Source organism: Narcine bancroftii, chromosome 8 (genome assembly GCF_036971445.1).
Source record: "Narcine bancroftii isolate sNarBan1 chromosome 8, sNarBan1.hap1, whole genome shotgun sequence".
NCBI classification, from domain to species: domain Eukaryota; kingdom Metazoa; phylum Chordata; class Chondrichthyes; order Torpediniformes; family Narcinidae; genus Narcine; species Narcine bancroftii.
In genome coordinates this window covers 46,903,369-46,917,286 of record NC_091476.1, presented here as the reverse complement: position 1 = coordinate 46,917,286, position 13,918 = coordinate 46,903,369, and the positions used below count along the sequence as shown (strand labels likewise).

Here is a 13,918-nt window from a genome sequence, read left to right as displayed (position 1 = left end):
ACCTGCAGCAAGAAGAGACCACAGAAGACAACAGAAACAAGAAAGAAGAGGAGGAAAGGGCAACAAAGAAACAACAGATGGCCAACCCAGAGGAAGAAGAAGAGGAAGAGTATGGTGAAATAGAAGAAGAAAAGAGAGGCAAGGTAAAGGATATACTTGCTCTTATTAGAGGATACATGGAATCATTTAAAGAATGGCAAACACAGGAATTTAAGGATTTAAGAAAAAGAATAAACAACACAGAAGAGAAAATAAATAAAATGGAGATGACCTTAACAGAAATGGGAAAGAAAATGGACAAGATGGAAGAGCGGGCAGTAGCAGCAGAAATGGAGGTAGAAGACTTAAAAAAGAAATTGGAGAAATCTAATAAAAAAACTAAAGAGACACAAGAACTACTAGCTCAAAAAATAGATACAATGGAAAACCATAACAGAAGAAATAACATAAAGATAGTGGGCCTTAAGGAAGATGAAGAAGGCAAGAATATGAGGGAGTTTATAAAAGAGTGGATCCCTAAGACCCTAGGATGTCCAGAACTACAGCAAGAATTGGAAATAGAAAGGGCACATAGAGTATTGGCCTCTAAACCACAACCACAACAAAAACCAAGATCTATTGTAGTAAAATTCCTAAGATATACTACAAGAGAAAAGGTACTGGAGAAGACAATGGAAAAAGTAAGAGAGGGCAACAAACCACTGGAGTATAAAGGGCAAAAAATCTTCATTTATCCAGATATAAGTTTTGAACTCCTAAAGAAGAGAAAAGAGTTCAATACAGCAAAGGCGATTTTATGGAAGAAAGGGTATAAATTTATACTAAAGCATCCAGCGGAATTGAAAATATTTATTCCAGGACAACAAAACAGACTATTCTCGGATCCAGAAGAAGCACGAAAATTTGCAGAACAATTACAAAAATAGACTGAGGGAGGAAGACGGGTAAAGAGAGTTAAGATGATCACAATTGATATGTATGTGGGTAAAGACAAAAATAGACTGAGGGATGAAGACGGGTAATGAGAGTAAAAATGATCACGATTGATATGTATGCGGGTAAAGAGGTATAAGAGTGAATAGAGACAAGGAGCATACGTGAATGTATCTGTACTTAGAGGAAAATATAGATAGTATAGACAAGAATTAATAAGGGAAGGTAATGGAATAGAGAGAATAAGGAGGGAATTAAAAGAGTGACCTTTGTGACATATGAAAAGTGAAATCTTTTCTGGGGGAGGCGGGGTGGGGGGAAATAGCGGTCACTGCAAAATCAGTTGACGCTTGCGAGTGGATTTGCAAATCCAAATGGAGAGGGGAGATGTGGTTGTCCGACAAGGGATAAAGGACAACTCAGGAGGTGAATGGGAGATTGGGAATAAATAAGATAGAAATAGGAGAATAAGGAAAATGTTGGATGTTGTAGGAATGTTGTCTTATAAAGAGTTGAAAATAAGAAAACAGAAATGGAAAAGGAGGAAAGGTAAAGATGGAAAAACGGAAAGAGAAGATAAACAAAATATAAAAGGGCTACGCTGAACTATATGTCTTTAAATATTAATGGAATACATAACCAAATTAAAAGGAATAAACTACCAAATTTAAATGAATAAATGTATTCCATTAGAAAAAATAACATATTGGTTAAGAAATAATATTGAAATATTCGAACAAGTATAGGAGCCTTACATTAAATACAATAGCGAAAACCTACCGGGGACAAACATTACCTAAGTTGATGGAAGGAGAAGGAAAGAAAAGAATGGACTCAGTAGAATTTCTGGTGTAATTTTGTTGAATGACAACATTGTCTGACTGGATTAATGCAACCTAGATTGTATACCTAAAATGGATGAGAGGGGGGGTGGGGGGGTGGTTTGGGAGGAAAGGGGGGGGGAGAAAAAGTCACTGTATATGTGTGAAAAAGAAATTGTGTATATCATGGCTAATGTGATTTATGGTGTGAAAAATAAAAAAAATTTAAAAAAAAAAAGGAAGCATTTCAACCTGAATATTTTGATTTCCTTCGTGATTTTGCAAGAAAACAACGAGCTGAGGGGGGAGACCAGCATCGACCCCCTGAGAAAGTCGGGGTGCTGTTGCTGGGAGTCCAGATCCGCAGTAAATCCGTTAAAATGCCTTTTGTTGAGTTGCAGCAGGAGCTGCAGTTACCTGGTTCTGCCACTACGTCAGAGAAAGCAGGGCTGAGCTTTTCTGAGCTACAATATAAGCAGTTAAATGCTGTCATCCAGCCTATAATGAATGAGATAGCTCAAATGAATGTTAGTATAAGTTCAGAATTGAATACAGGTGAAGCACGTGTGGAAGCATCTTGTGAAGATTTTTAAAAATTTCAGTCTGCTTTTTTGGAATGTAAACAGCAAGTGGCTTCTAATACAGAAAAAGTGTTGAAGGTTGAAAAATTTGTTATAGAATTGCGAGAACGTGAGAAGGAGTTAGAGAGGAAAATAGACTACTTGGAGAATCAAAGCAGAAGGAATAATGTGAAAATTGTTGATTTGCCAGAAGGTATGGAAGGTCAAGTTCCTCTTCATTTTTTTAAAGACTGGATCCCACAAGTACTAGGGCAAGAATTTTTTTCTGGAGGCTTGGTACTGGAAAGAGCTCATAGAGCTTTAAGAAGAACACCTTTACCTGGTCAACCACCGAGACCTGTAATAATTCGATGTTTGAATTATTTGGAAAGGGAAGCAATACTTCGACTAGCAGTGCAAAATGTGAGACAACAACAAAATCCATTATTGATTCAGAAGAGCAGAGTTTTTTTTAAATCCTGATTTGAGTCAAGAGGTCATTCAACGTCGATGTCGATTTAATCCAGTTAAAGAAGTTTTGTGGCGTAAAGGTTATAAGTCTACTTTTCGCTATCCGGCAGTGTTGAAGGTGTTTTATGGAGACTATCAATCTCGGTTTTTTGAGAATGATTGTGAAGCAATGATTTTTGCTGATTCATTGCCAGTATAAGAGGACAAAGACGTAGTCCACCATTGTCTCCTAAGAAAAATCTGGTTGTTCTGGAAATGGAAGAAATGGCAAAAATGGGAAAAACGGAAATGGGAAGAGTCCAACTTCTTTTGAAATGGGATCTCCGAGTTTGAAATCTCTTGGATGAATAGAAGAATTTTCTTATTCTTATTTTACTTTTTGTGTTATTATGATATTTTGATGTTGTATAATAATCAACTTATTTCTTTTTCAATACACGATCGAAGTTTATTACATTGGAGATTTAAAGGTGTGGAAAATTTGGGAGATTGTTTTAAAGGTAAATTCTTATCTTTTAATCAGATGAGGGACAGTTATGGTATTGATAAGAACTCTTGTTTCTTTATTATCAAATTCGATCATTGGTAAAACAGGTGTTTGGTAGAGATATGATTTTACCTGAAATGACTAAATTTGAGACTTTTCTTATGAAGGTACCAGAGAAGGGTTATATTTCATCTATGTATCAAATATTACAGGATGGTATGGATAAAAAGGGTTGGGATAAATCCAAAAATAAATGGGAAGTGGATATTGGTTTTATTTTTTCTGAAGATGATTGGTTAGATATCTGTTATGATAATGTAACTAGACTGATAAATGCACGCTATGCAATGATTAATTATAATTATAATTTTTTACATCAGTTATACTTAACACCTGAAAAACTAAAAAAGTATGGTTTTCATGAATTATATTTGTGTTTTAGATGTGGTAATTCTGTTGGAACTTTTTTCATGCTGTCTGGTCATGTATATAAAATATATATATACAATCTTTTTGGTAGAAAATTCAATTGTTTTTAGAATACCTGTATAAGATTAAAATACCTTTAGATCCGACAGTATTTTTATTGGGTAGTTTGCAACCTCTGAAAGGTTTGGGATTAGATAAATTTCAACTTGCTTTTGTATATTTAGCATTATCTGTAGCAAAAAAATGTATTGCTAGTACATGGAAATATACAAATATGATTGATATTAATAGATGGCATAATGAGAATAGTTTAATAATGGAAAAAATTACATATGTTTCATGTGATAACTATAGTTTTTTATTAAGTGGTTGTTTTATTCAGAATATTTACATATTGATTTACGTTGATTAAATCTCAATATGTATGTTTAATTTTTTTTCTTTCTTTATGGCTCTCCTTAGGAGAGTTGGCTGAAGGGGGGGGGGGTTCTTTTCTTTTTTTTCTATAAAATATAACATTCATGTTTATGGTTAATTGTTGTATATGTTATTTACTATTTGTAATTTGAACGAATAAATAAAGTTTAAAAAAACCTTAACATAACACTAAGTGTGTGTGTGTATGTGTGTGTGTGTATATACATACACACACACAGAGCTCAAGGCACAATTCTCGGAAGGCAGGTCGAAATATTTCATTTTTGGAAATTCAGACTTGACATGTAGGCTTGAAATTGATGCAACACACAGGCTTTAAGGTGGATGAGACACACATGGTTTACATGAAATTAGCAATTCATGAAGTGGTTGGAAGAAACCAGGGGTGTCAGAATGTTTATAATTCATGAAACCCTTGAGATGCTTCCAGTGAAATATCCTTTTTGGACAAGTGCCAACCAAAACTCCACTCTTCTTTGGCATATGGACACTAAGCAAATCAAGTGATGCTCACAAAGCTTCCAGAACCCTTTTCATAGGTCAGCTGAACTCCAGTGGCTTGCACTCTGGTCACCATCCAAGCGCAGTATTTCTTCTGCATGTAGAACCCTTTTGATGGGTCAATCGAACAAAAGTGACCTTCACTGTTTTTGGTAAAGAAGTGGTCTTCTCATCCCTCTATACCTGCAGGAGGAAATCTGAATTTGTCTATAACTACACAATGAGTCCCAGTGGGTTTCTTATTCCCACAAAGAGGTCAAAGAGCTCTTCACTCTTGTGCTGCCTTCTTAAAATGTCCTCCGGAGCAAACCGTGCACTGTCTTTTCAATAATTTAGTCACATAGTCTCTGCACCTGGGTTCTCCAGGGCTTCTTCCCTTCCCTCTGCAAATGTATCAACTTTAGGAACATGCTATCTTTGAAACCTACTGCCAGTTCAGTCATTTTCCAAAACCTGCAGGTTTTGTTCTCTTAAGTGACAGTCCACACAAATGAAAATGAACTGAAAATTGGGAGCACGTCACAGCACTATCCTGGCATGTATTCAAACTCCCTCCTGTATGCTCATTCATTGCCCTTTTTTAATGCAACTCACTACCGTGGTATCATCAGTGAATTTGTAGATGGTGTTGTTGTCATACCAAGCCACACAGTTGTAGATGTATAACAAGTAGAGCAGAGAGCTAAGAAGGCAGCCCTGTGATGCTCCAGTTCTGATGAAGATTGTGGAGGAGATGTTCTTACTAATCCTCACCGATTGTGGTCTGGAGCTAAGGAAAATCCAGATCCAATTACACAGTGGGGTGTTGAGACCCAGGTCTTGGGATAATGGTGTTAAATGCCAAACTGCAGTAGATTCCTCAAGTCCCAACACCACCCTCTTAAATCTTCTCTGAAAGCAAGATGATTCATGAGGGCAGAGCTTTAGACATTGTATATACAGATGTCAGCAAGGCATTTTATAACCTTCCATATGGCAGCTGCTCTGGAAGGTTAAATCACATAGAATCCAAGGTGAGAGAACAGAATGGATACAAAATTGGCTTCATTGTAAAAAAGCTGAGGGTGATGGTGGCAGCTCCATTTTTTGGACTGGAGGTCTATGATTCTTTTCTTTCTTCTTTGGCTTGGCTTCGCGGACGAAGATTTATGGAGGGGGTAAAAAGTCCACATCAGCCGCAGGCTCGTTTGTGGCTGGCAAGTCCGATGCGGGACAGGCAGACACGATTGCAGCGGTTGCAAGGGAAAATTGGTTGGTTGGGGTTGGGTGTTGGGTTTTTCCTCCTTTGCCTTTTGTCAGTGAGGTGGGCTCTGCGGTCTTCTTCAAAGGAGGTTGCTGCCCGCCAAACTGTGAGGCGCCAAGATGCATGGTTTGAGGCGTTATAAGCCCACTGGCGGTCTATGATTAGTAGTGTATCAAATGGTTCGGTGCTGGATCCATTGCTGTTTGTGATCTATAACCATGACATAGATGAAAAGGTATATGGCATGATTAGCATGTTTGTGGATGACACTAACATTTCTAGTATTATAGGCAGTGAAGACAGTTGGAAAAGAGTGCAGCAGGATATTGATCAGAGGAATGTAATACAGAGAAATGTGAGGTGTAGCATTTTTGGAGGTTTAACATGGATAGGATCAACGTAGTGAATGGTAGGGATCTGGGGAGCACTGTAGAGCAGAGAGATCTAGGAGTACAACCTTGAAAGTGGTTTCACAGGTAGATGGGGTGGTCAAAGTCTTCTGGCACATTAAACCAGAGTATTGAATATTGAGGTTGGGAGGTCATGTTGAAATTGTATAAGAGTTGATGAGAACACATTTGGTCATTATGGCTTGACCTTGAGCAGGATAGGGCTTTGTTCCTTGGAGAGCACGAGGATAGGAGTTATCTCACAGAGGTATTCATAATCATGAGAGGAATAGATCAGGGGAATGCAGAGTGTTTTGCCCAGAGTAAAGGAATAAGTAAGTAGAGAACAAAGGTTTATGATAATAGGAAAGTTTTTTTTTTAAAATATATTCAGAGGGTGGTGCATGTATGGAATAGAGGTGGTACTGGCAAATATTATTGCAATATTTAAGAAACATTCAGATGGATACATGGATAGGATGGGTTTAGAGGAATCTGGGCCAAATGCAGGCAGGTGAGGCTAGTGTGAGTGGGACATTTTAATCACTGTGTGCAAGTTGAGCCAAAGAGCCATATATAGCATGTTTCCATGCTGTATATGACTCTATAAGAGATTTACCAGCTTTCAAGCAGTTTCAGTGGGCCCATCAAAGGCAACAATGTTTGGAGCAAAGCCTGGGGTTGAGCCAAAGAAAACATCACTGCGACCAACAGGTTTTCAAGTAATTTAAAGGAGCTATTTTCAGACCTCGTTACAATGGACCAAGGTCCCCACCTGCGACAAAAGGGGATTATTCCAATGCCCAAGAGCAAGGTTACCTGCTTCGATGACAATCAGCCAGTGACCCGATGTCTAACGTGATGAAGTACTTCAAAAAGTTAGTTATGGAGCAGATCAACCCATATGTCAGGAAGGACCTAGACCCACTTCAGTTACCCATAGTCACAACAGGTCAATGGCAGACACCATCTCACTGGCTGCCACTCTGCATAAGATCATCTAGAGCACACATGTCAAACTCTGGCCCGCGGGCCAAATTTTGCCCACAAGATCATTTCAAAAATGTATTAGAGGTGGCCCGCTGGCCGCCGCGCCAGTATAGTGCATCCACAGCTAATACTATAAATCCCAGAATGCATTGGCGTCAGCCCGCTAATCGCCCCCACCTCCTCTGTTTACGTTGCAGGGTCTCACCGTGGACTCTGGTTTTGGGGCCTGGCCAGTGTCAGAGGAAGCCAAGGCCGCTTCTCAGCGCCCGGAACCGGAGGCCTCGGGCCTGACCTCGCCAGGACCGTTGCCCACTCCCCCTCCCTGCCGCAGGCCGACCCGCGACTCACGGTGACGGGGCCGCTGATCCGACGAGATGCCGCCCTGCAGCAAGAGCCTATCGTTGTCCAACCCGATCGCCCGCAAACCCCGCCCTCCCGCACACAGGCCTGAGTAAGGATTATGAACTTTAATCTCAGGATAAAACGATCTTCCAATAGTTTCATGTCACAGTGATAAATATATTCCTGGTTAAAAATGGTCCTGCACCTGGATACAAGATCATTAGGCATAAAACTTGAAAAGTGTGTAAATCAAAGGATATCTGTACCAATGGAAAAAGGGTATGGCAAATAACCCTGCTAGAGTTCATGCCCACAATCAGTCACCCATTTGATTGTTTCAGGAATCATGTTATTCTCCCACATTCTCAATAGCCCTCAGATTTTACTATTCGACAGCACACTAGCAACATTTGACAAATCCTCTATAGAGAATTATTATTTATTGAATATTTTATTTCTCATTTGTTAATGCTTCTGGAAAGAGTTTATCCAAAACTATTATTAAACATTTATTTTAATAAGAAAAAGTTTAACATTACATATGTTGAAAGAAGAGAAAACATGCAAATGTTGTTGAAAATTTTCAATAAATATTTAGTTCGGCCCTCGACTTAGTCCAAGTTTTTAATTTTGGCCCTCCGTGAATTTGAGTTTGACACCCCTGATCTAGAGTCTAGATCAACCATTCTCAGCTGGAGTCATATAGACCCCATCCCCTTTGGATATCACAGCATTAATGTAGTCAGTAGGATAGAAATATGGACAAAACCAATTAAACGACTGCTTCACAGGGAAGGAGGCCCATCAACTAAGTAGTTCTAAGAGAACTACTTAGCCATAAAAAGGATGAAAATGGCAGATCCAATCTAGCAGAGGCACATGACTACATTTTAATAGGAGATTTTAATTTTTGTTTGGATCCATTGTTAGATAGATCTGCACAAGTAGCAATAAGACCAGTGGTTCTCAACCTTTTTCTTTCCACTCACATACCACTTTAAGTCATCCCTATGCCATAAGTGCTCTGTGATGAGTAAAGATTGGTTAAGGTGGGATGTGAGTGGGAAGGGAAGGTTGAGAATCATTGCCCTAGATCCAATTGTTACTGAATTATTTTGCTTGAGAAAAATGGTCATTAGCCTATTTCCTTTGGAGTTGTGAAACCGTGCAATAATGAGTCAGTTGGGTATGATTAAAACAGTGGTTTTCAAACTTTTTCTTTCCGCCCACATACCACCTTCAGCAATCCCTTACTGGATGAGAATGAAAGCAGCAAAAGCTATATTGGTATTAATGAGAAATTTGAATTTAATTGATACGTGCAGGAGAATTCATCCTAGAAAGATTATTCATTTTATTCAAGCAGGCATGGCTCTTATTCCAGAATTAATTTATTTTTAATTTCAGCACAAATGCAAGTTAGAATTCTTGAAGCTGATTATAATGCAAGAATTTTAATCACATCACTCACCTTTATTAATGACAATCAAAATGCCTGATAAAGAGAAAACAATTTATAGATGAAGATTGAATTTAACGTTATTGAAAAAGATTTCTGTGTATTTGATTGAAGACACATTCAGACATTTTGCAACATAAATTTGAACTCTGTAAATGATAAGTTCATCATATGGGATGCTTTGTAAGCATATTTGAGGGGGACAGATAACAAGTTTTACTTCAAAAATTAAAAGGAGTAAATAAGAGAGATTGATCAGTTAGAGAGATAATAGTTTTAGAAAAGGATCTTCAAAAACAGGGTTCTTAAAATAAGTGTTGGCAGTTAATTATTAAAAAACTTCAGTACAATACACTACAAACTTGTAGGAAAGAGAAAGCAATCACAAGAACAAAACAGAGATATTACGAATTAGGTGAAGGATTGCATAAAGTATTTGCCTGGCAATTAAAAACAGAGCCAATATCGAGATCAATTAATGCAATCAAAAATTATATTAATGTTACTACATATAAGCCTCAGGAAATAAATGAATCTTTTAGGAATTTTTATATAAAATTGTATAATTAGGATTCTTTGAAAGATTAAAATAAAAGTGTTACGAGTCCAGAGGAGCCCAAAACCCAGCAGCAATAGATATGCATCATGACAAAGGGTTTTTTCTTAAACAAAAGTTGCTTTTAATTATCTTTGAACATGAAAATAGAATCAAACTTTAACTTATCTCTGTTGGGTCACTTAACCTACTTAACCCCTTTCTAATTCTAAGCGCACATGTGTGTAAAGTGTGTGCAAGTTCAGCAAAGTTGTTTGGTTCACAGGGCAATCTCACTGGTTGCAGGCAACTCTTGTACTGTGCACAGAAGTTAACATTAATAAAGTTCACTAGGCTTTGGTGCTTAACAGGTAAATGGTTACCACTCAAAGGTTCTTGTTGGTTTTCAGAGAGAGGTTTTCTTGTTTCAGGACATTCACAACTGATTTCTTTTTAATCAGCCACTCCAGTGTCTTGCTGACAAAACCTGCCACCTTCAGGGTTCTCCAGATGATAACCTCTTTCCTTCAGGTCACCACAGAGTTCCTTTCTTTTTCTCCTATTCCAAGGGAAAACTGGACAGCCAGTCCTCTCCTTTGACCAGACCATCTTCCAAAGCTTGCCAACTTATCCCTCTGGAACCAATGTCTGTGTCTCTTCTCTTTCTCACTTCCTCCAACTCTGAGAACAAAGCCTGTTTTTTTTTTCTCCTCTCTGCCTGCAAAGATCTCATGACCTTTTAGGCAGTAAATTCTGTTTTCCAGACAGAGCTGCTACTGCATGTTGTTACATTTGTTGCCTTCGGCAAACAACACTTCATTATTAAAGACTCTGAGCACTCTGCAAAAGCTCCTGCAAAAATCCTGTTTTAAAGTGTTTGTGTGACCTGCTCTAATAAACCTTTCCCAATTTATCTCCCAAACATCTCTATATACTGTCACAATCAATAGATATTTATCACAGTTGACTTTGCCTGGATTGAGTTTGGAGAGCAAACCAAGTTGAATGCCTCCTTTACTCAGAAGATGCCTTTAGTTCAATTCAAAATAATAAATCCCCAGGAGAGGATGGATTTCCACCTGAATTTTATTTAAAAATTTAAAGAATTATCAATCCCTATTTTTAATGGGAGTGTTAGAACAGGCTTTGGAAATGCATACACTCCCAGAAACATTTTTGATGGCAATAATTACATTGATACCAAAAAAGATAGACACCCTTTAAAGCCTTCATCTTATAGACTCATCTCATTATTAAACAGATTATAAAATTATTGCAAAAATTTTGGCTAATAGAATGACTAAATTGTTACCTAAATTAATAAATATGGATCAGACAGATTTTGCAAAAATAGACATTCAGTGGAGAATGTGGCTAGATTATTTAGTACAATTCATTTAGCAAAAAAAGAAATTAATGCAGTGGCTCTAAATGGAGAAAAACCACTTGATAGATTGGAATGGGACTTTTTGTTTAACGTGTTAGATAAATTTGGATTTGAAGCAACTTTTTAAAATCGGATTAAGTCATTGTATAATAATCCTAAAGATAAAGTAGTAACCAATGGGCAAGTATCGGCACCATTTCAGCTAGCAAGGACAAGTAGACAAGGATGTCCCTCATCTCCAGCATTGTTTATATTAACAATTAAACTATTTGCAGAATAATTCGTAGTGATTTAGAAATTAAGGGATTTAGAATTGGTCAGGAATAGCATATGATTAGTTTGTTTGTGGATGACCTTTACATCTATTTGACTGAACCTGAAATTTCTTTGTAAAAATTGTATATTAAGTTGGAAGAGTATGTGAAAATTTCAGGATACAAAATAAATTGGGATTAAAGTGAAATTATGCCATTAACGGAAGGATATTATACTCAATGCCAAAGGGATACTCAGTTTAAATGGCCGAAGGATGGTATTAAACATTTAGGGATTCGTGCAGATAATCATTTGAAGTATTTATATAAATTGAACTATTTACCATTACTTAAAAAAAGTTGAGGAAATTTTTAAAAAATGGATTAATTTACCTACAACTTTAGTAAGGTTAATTGTATAAATATGAATATATTCCCAAGAATACCATTTTTTTCATACATTACCTATTTTAATATCCCAAAAAATTTTCAAGAACTGAATCTTCAACTTCCTTATTGGCAGACTCCAATCACAGCAGATCAGAAACATCACCTTCTCCTCTCTGACCATCAACACAGTGGTATCTTCAGGCTGCATACAGTCCCTTGTATACTCTCAGCTGTGCACCCAAGTTCAGCTCCGACTCAATCTACAAACAGCTGACAACACCACCAAATAAGTGGAAATGATGAGAGAGAACACTGAATGGTGATGAAGAATCTGGTTAGATCCTGCCAGAACAAAAATCTTACTCTCAATGTCAGCAAGACAATGCATTTTATGGTGGATTTAGGAAGGAGAGGTTGAGGGACTGCATTGATGGGACAGAGGAGAAAAGGGTCAGAACCTCCATGGACCTCTTTTGGAGCCAACACATCAAGACCTCTACTTTTTAAGAAGTCAGAGGAGATTTGGCCTGCCATTGGATACTCTCAAATTTCTATAGGTGCACTGGCCAGTTGCATCATAGTATAGTTTAGAAATTCAAGTGTCGGATAAAGATAAGTTGAAATGGGAAAAAGATTTAGGACATAAAATAGCTGAAGAAGCTTGGATGGAAATTTGTCAGAATAGTATTTGGAAATTAATTAACGCTAGACTAGCGATGATTAATTATAATTTTATTCATCAGCTATATTTAACGCCGGAGAAATTTTAAAAATTTGGTCTTAGTAAATTGGATTCTTGTTTTCAATGTGATCAGACAGCCAATACTTTTTTGCATACTGTTTGGCTTTGTGATCGATTGCAACAGTTTTGGAAAGGTATTCAATCTATTTTTAATAGTTTATATAATATCCATCTTGTATTAGATCCCGATATATTTTTATTAGGGAACATGCAATCATTAATTGATTTAGGTTTAGAGGATTATCAGATTTCCTTTATCTATTTAGCTTTAGTCGTGGCTAAGAAATGTATAGCACTTACTTGGAAAGGTAAAAATATACTAACTTTAGATAAGTGGTATTTGGAGATGAAATTTTGTTTGACTATGGAAAGGATATCTTTTTCAATTCAGAAAAGGATGTCTTTTTATAAGTTAAAGTGGACTCCGTTTGCTAATTGCATGCATTTAAGTTTGATTTAAATATATGTTTAAGCGTGATATTTTAATATTGATAAAAAAAACTTTTTGTTGTTAGAATTTTTTTTAGGTTAAGTTTTATCTCTTTTTTTGTAAGTGGGTATTTTTTTTCCATATATAATATTGTTAATTTTATTAACTCTTCACTCTTTATTTGGGGGGGGAGGGTTGGACTAATTTTAAGTTAGATTACTAATATTGTGTTACAATTAACGGGGGGGGGGTTATTTTGTGTAGTTTTCTGATGTAATATTGTAATCATACCATTTTAATTTTTTAAAATTTTTCTTTAAATGTAATTCTCTATTGTATTCATGTTATAAAATTTTAAATAAAGTTTTCAAAAAAAAAAGAAAGAAATTCAAGTGTCCAGGAACACAGAAGGGAGGAAACATAACCAGGTCCATCACATACTCTGATATCCTATCCATTGCAGACATCTATGTGAGGTCACAAAGTAGCCAACACCACCCTGGTCACAATCTCTCCTCACTGCTATATTCAGGCAGAAGATACAGAAATTCCTCTAGAAAGGTAAAATGTCAAGAGTTAACATGAACATATGAATTAGGAAGTGTACAACTTCCTAATTTTAAAAATTATTATCATGGAGCATAAATGAAATTTCTTACATTTTTTTTGAAAGAGAAGATAAATCACCATGGGTTAAAATAGAAATGAATAAAAGTGAAGAGAGAAAATCAGAAGAATTCATATATAAATGAGATGCAAGATTGATAGTTGGAGAAAAAGAAACACCATTGTTGAAATATTTGATTAATATATGGAATAAAATAAATGATGAAATTGGTGTAAGAGGTCATACATCACCCAAGATGCCTCTGATTCAAAACTCCCTTATATCTTTTCAAAATACAATCAATTTTCAGACATTTGGTTTCATAAGGGGACTATAAATGTTGAAGATTGTTATGAAAGAGGTCAATTAATGACATTTGAACAACTGAACAGCAAAATTGAATAGGTTGAAATCAGACCTTTTAGATCAATGTTTCAAATGTGGTGAAGAAATAGAAACTTTTTTTACATTCAACTTGATCCTGTTTCAAGGTAAGACCTTTTTGGTTTG

The 13,918-nt window shown here is 36.5% G+C and overlaps 1 protein-coding gene and 1 long non-coding RNA gene across 3 annotated transcripts in view; one reads left to right on the top strand and one right to left on the bottom strand.

The window, feature by feature from the left end:
- Positions 1–13,918, bottom strand: part of LOC138740654 (uncharacterized) — a 35,569-nt gene that overhangs the window by 19,773 nt on the left and 1,878 nt on the right. Inside the window, exon 2 of one of the 2 annotated variants that reach the window (XR_011343099.1) lies at positions 9,076–9,099. The exons of the other annotated variant lie outside the window; for it this stretch is intronic. This is a non-coding gene — a long non-coding RNA (uncharacterized lncRNA). The remainder of the gene's footprint in view (positions 1–9,075; positions 9,100–13,918) is intronic. 2 annotated transcript variants of the gene reach the window in all.
- The window catches only part of LOC138740653 (bromodomain and WD repeat-containing protein 3-like), a 120,722-nt gene continuing 120,137 nt past the window's right edge, over positions 13,334–13,918 (top strand). Inside the window, exon 1 of the mRNA XM_069893613.1 lies at positions 13,334–13,362. The gene's annotated coding sequence lies outside the window, so the exon portion shown is untranslated. The remainder of the gene's footprint in view (positions 13,363–13,918) is intronic.